Here is a 5396-nt window from a genome sequence, read left to right as displayed (position 1 = left end):
TAATGAAGTGAAGGGATGTTAACTACTAATGGACCATCCCTGAGTTGATCATAACACAAGTTCCTATTTACTTGCCATCTCCACTCAGAAATGATACCACACATGGACCAGCAAAACCTGTGTGAGAGAAAGAGAGAAGGAAAATAAAGGAAAAGACACATTTCCCTGAGAAAGTGCCAAGGCTTGTTGAAGCTTTTGAATCTGAATTGTAAGCAAGAGCTGAGGAGGTGAAGGCACATTTGTTTTGCAAGGAGAGCTTGTTGGAACTGGTGTGTTGATCCTGGGTAGGCTGGACCTGTGGCTGCATTTAGCTGCTGGAAGGTCAGGGTTTTGTGGGTCTGTGGTTTTAATTGGAGTGGGTGATTTCTGGCTGGGCAAGGAGGGATGGGTGTGTTTACAAATGGGCAGGGCTTTTTTTTTCCTGCCAAGCTCTTTGCTTCACTTTGGGCCTTGGTGCCTGTGAGCCTGCTCCTGTGGTGCTGAGTGTTTGGGAGGCTGGAGACTCCCTTCTCATACAATCACAGTGTGTGGGGGGTTGGAAGGGACCTTGAAAGGTCATCTAGTCCAGCAGTGCACAGGGACCTTTTTATCTAGAGCAGGTTGCTCAGAGCCCAGCACGAATGGTAACAGAGTTGGAGAAACCCCAGGCTCCCCAAGGCCGTTGGGAGAGACTGGAGGCAGAGATGGAGTCACCAACCCTGGGGCTGCATCCTCTGGGGATAGATGTGCCTCTGCTGAAGGTTCTGGATGCCCTGCAGGTGTACCTTGGGTAGCCATTCCTGAAGACAAATGACCAGGAGCCTTGAGCACCTGCTTTTTTTTTTGCAGTTTGGACTTGGAGCTGGGCAAAAAAATGGGAATTTCTGTTGAGGTGGTTTTGCTTCTGATGTTTGTGCAGACAGGCCAGGGGAGTTTAACCATTTGCCCTCATTTTGTGCTTGCAACAGGAAGCAAGTGCAGCTTCTGGTTTTAGCAGGAAACACTCCTCCCTGGGGCCATCACTTGTAGCTCTCCTCCAGTGTCCACTTCAGTTTTCTTCTGTTCCCCTTCCCCATGTGGCACAGCCCCACATCACCCCCACTCCTGGTCCTCATTCCTTGGTTGTTGATGGGACACCATGGCTGGCTCCCAACCATAGAATCCCAGACTGGTTTGGGTTGGGAGGGACCTTCAAGATCATCCAGATCCACCCCTCTGCAGGGGCAGGGACACCTCCCACCAGCCCAGGTTGCTCAGAGCCCCATCCAACCTGCCTCCTCTAACCCAGGGCTCAACTCTACCCCATCAATGTGGGAAGCTTTCAGTGCTCTGAAGGATGGGTGCTTCCTGGGCAAGTCAGTACTGCCCAGAGCAAGTGGCTGCTGTGGGTTCATCACAGGATGATCAGGGAATGGTGCAAGAGTTGAAGGTGTCACTTCTTCTTTGACAGGAGACACCATTGACTGTTGGGGCATTTCTGAAAGTGGTTTTTCCCATCCTTTGCCCCTTCCCTTTTATCATCTTCCTTTTGGCCAGCCCTTGGCACAGTCCTTCCCCCTCTTTTACTGATCAATGACTTGATCAGCTGATCACTTGGTTGACCACAAAGCTTTATGTATCTATCCCAACATTATTTGTTGTGTTCCAACCTAGATTTATCTCTCATCCTCCCTTTTTGAAATACAAGGTCTTGCCAATCAAGCAGCCTGTAATCATGGTCCTTCCACACCTCTCTGAAGGTGTCACCTTTCCTGTGATCTCCACCACTCCTTAGGGGGGCACTGAGTGACATCTTTTCTGCATCTCTTCATTCTCCTGCTGGCCTGGAAAAGCAGCCAAACCTCCACATCTGCCTGCCTCACCCTGTCTACCCTGTCTTTGTGTCCAGACAGGCAGGAGACCTCTCTTCATGCATCCATCCTCCACACCCACCTCATCCTGGTTAAACCAGACCTTTCTCAATGCCTCTCCCCCTCCTCTCTTCATGTTCCCTCCTTCCTTGTCTCCTTCCCCACCCCTGATGGGTGCAGATAACACACCTGCTCACAGGCAGAGCTGTAACTCTGTTGGTTTCCAAAGGGTTGGATTTCCTCCCTCACCCACCATCTCCACTCCACGCTTTCCAAGCTGAACCATCTCCATCCATTTTGGAGGCCACAGGAAAAACAAAGCAGTGGAGAGAGCCATAAGCATTCCAGAATTCCCTTCCTGGGAGACTCAGTGAACTAACATTGACTCGTGGCCACTTCTGTGAATCCTGCACGATGCTTTAAATCGAGTGTTTCTCTTTGTTTTTGTCTCCAGCCCCAAGAATCCATGTTTTTAACAAGAAACCTCAGAAGTTCCTCCGAAGGATCCGGGCTCCTCAGCTCCTCAGACGTGCAAACTTGCACGTGGTCCCCATGGTCTTCAGCTACTTGGATTAACAAGGGGCCAGTCCTTGCCTTCTCCTCTTGCAGATGCATGCACCAGAGCCTCAGAACTGCCCTGGCCTCTCCAGGCATCTCCTCCAAGCCACCACGTGTGCACGAGGAGAAAGAAAAGCTCTCCACATCTTCACCTGTTTTCCTTGCCTCGTCACCCCATGTGGCTGGAGGAGCAACACACTCCTTGTGCAACTTACCCTGCCTGATGTCTCCAGAACAAGTCAGTTGTTAGAACTTGACTTGGAAAGCCAGCCCTGCTTTGCTGCTTGTCTTTCAACCCCATCCTTGTGGGCTTTCCAGAGCTTGTCCACCCAAAGCAGCAGAGACCTCCCACGCTGGAGCTGGGATGGGGAGATGATGGTCCCCGTGGTCTGAGCTCTGCAAACTTGGTTGGAGTTTGGGCTCCTAAATCACCCAGACTTCTCAGAAAATAGTGCACAGGCCCTGGAGGGTCTAGAGCAGTTTAGCTCATTTTGGAGGGAGCTGTTTCTCACTGGAATCAGGAGGGCAGGATGCAGCTGGGTCCATTTTAATTTCAATTTTTCCCATATACCAAGCGTTAAATTAACAAGGGAGGGAGAACACCCCTGCAGAGCTGCCTGCTGTTTAGACAGGCATATCAGGACAAAATTACTCTGTGCTTGCCCGTGGTTTGTCTGGGTACTCTTGGAGCTGCAGCAGCAAAGAGTATAATTGTGCTGCTAGTGGAGGCTTTGGATCTGGTGGTGCTAGTCCTGCCCTCTGGCTGCACAAAGGCTGCTGCTCCCTGACTCTAGGTAACTATTCCCTGCAGGTGGTTTTCACCCAGGCAGGGTGTAGAGCTCTCCAGAAGATGTGGGAGAAAAGAAGAATTGCATTTGTAATGGTGAGGATGGTTGGCTTGAATGTGTGACCCAGTCCAGGGACAGGACAAGGGGCAATGGGCACAAACTGGAGCTCAGGAGGGTCAAGTCAAACATGAGGAAAAGCTTCTTGCCTGGGAGGGTGACAGAGCCCTGGGACAGGCTGCCCAGGGAGGCTGTGGAGTCTCCATCCCTGCAGACATTCCAGCCCCACCTGGATGTGTTCCTGTGGGATCTGCTCCAGGGGATCTGCTCTGGCAGGGGGTTGGACTGGGTGATCTCCAGAGGTTCCTCCCAACCACTCTGTGGTTCTCTGATTCTGGGTTTGGGGAGGGAGGTTTCCCCCAGAGAGTGTTTCAGTAGGGGGGGTCTAATCAGCCCAGGCAAGATTTTGCAGTCAAGAGGCTGGTTTCTGTTTCTGGATGGTTGGTGCAAAGCACAGACCATTTCAATATCATCCTCTAGATTTAATTTGTCTTCCTGACGGCGAGGAGAAGAATTGCTGGCGTCGCCTTCAACTTCCAGTAATTGAGTTTAAAATCAGAACCCTCTTCAAAGTCTTTTCTTTGCTGCATGATGAGGAGCACTGGGGTCTTTGGATTAAATTACTCTGTGCTTGCCCGTGGTTTGTCTGGGTACTCTTGGAGCTGCAGCAGCAAAGAGTATAATTGTGCTGCTAGTGGAGGCTTTGGATCTGGTGGTGCTAGTCCTGCCCTCTGGCTGCACAAAGGCTGCTGCTCCCTGACTCTAGGTAACTATTCCCTGCAGGTGGTTTTCACCCAGGCAGGGTGTAGAGCTCTCCAGAAGATGTGGGAGAAAAGAAGAATTGCATTTGTAATGGTGAGGATGGTTGGCTTGAATGTGTGACCCAGTCCAGGGACAGGACAAGGGGCAATGGGCACAAACTGGAGCTCAGGAGGGTCAAGTCAAACATGAGGAAAAGCTTCTTGCCTGGGAGGGTGACAGAGCCCTGGGACAGGCTGCCCAGGGAGGCTGTGGAGTCTCCATCCCTGCAGACATTCCAGCCCCACCTGGATGTGTTCCTGTGGGATCTGCTCCAGGGGATCCTGCTCTGGCAGGGGGTTGGACTGGGTGATCTCCAGAGGTCCCTTCCAACCACTCTGTGATTCTCTGATTCTGGGTTTGGGGAGGGAGGTTTCCCCCAGAGAGTGTTTCAGTAGGGGGGGTCTAATCAGCCCAGGCAAGATTTTGCAGTCAAGAGGCTGGTTTCTGTTTCTGGATGGTTGGTGCAAAGCACAGACCATTTCAATATCATCCTCTAGATTTAATTTGTCTTCCTGACGGCGAGGAGAAGAATTGCTGGCGTCGCCTTCAACTTCCAGTAATTGAGTTTAAAATCAGAACCCTCTTCAAAGTCTTTTCTTTGCTGCATGATGAGGAGCACTGGGGTCTTTGGATTAGTTACCATCCATACACATCAGCTCCAGGCTCTGCACAGCTGACCTGCACCACACACACGTGCACCTCGAGTACTCCCGTCTCGGAGTAAATGGTTCGTGTTGACTTGCACTGAAGCTCAGTTATAAAATGCTTCAGTGCACTGAATAGGATTTTTTTTTTTTTTTTTTCTCTCAATCCAAGTCCCAAGAGGACTCACTCCAGATATCCCCACTCAATGAAATATTGTCTCTGCAGCCAGGGAAAGCAATCTCTTGAGTATGAACCTTGAAGCAGAGGAACGGGTTATTTCTCAGCAACCTTTTGATAGTGTCAAACCTTCCATCTTTTTGGGGATTCATGGACTCTGCTAATATATAGAACTGACCCTGGACACTCAACGCCTCATTTTCACCCAGTTTATAATGATTCCCTTTGCACACTTCATGTCATATATCCGTGGGGATAGTATCATTGTTCCCACTTGCCAGGTGGGTGAGTTGTGGTGCAGGGAGACACCCAGGGAGCTGCACAAGCCCCCTCTGTGTTGCCACCTTCCTCCTGCAGAGCCAGCAGGGCTTGTGTCTCCTTGTTCTGACCTGTTTGTTGTGCTGGCTGGTAAATCTGTCACTTCTCCTCCTTCTTTTGAAGGTCTTCTGGCTCCTTGAGTGGGGAGCATTTCCAGAGATGACCCTTTTCACCTGCAGAGCAGAGGTGGGAAGAAGCAGGAGGATCTTCCCTCCTTTGGCAA

This window comes from Chaetura pelagica, unplaced genomic scaffold (assembly GCF_000747805.2).
Source record: "Chaetura pelagica isolate M959 unplaced genomic scaffold, ChaPel_1.0 scaffold690, whole genome shotgun sequence".
NCBI lineage: Eukaryota > Metazoa > Chordata > Aves > Apodiformes > Apodidae > Chaetura > Chaetura pelagica.
The sequence above is the reverse complement of the archived record's forward strand: the minus strand, read 5'-3'. Positions refer to the sequence as shown.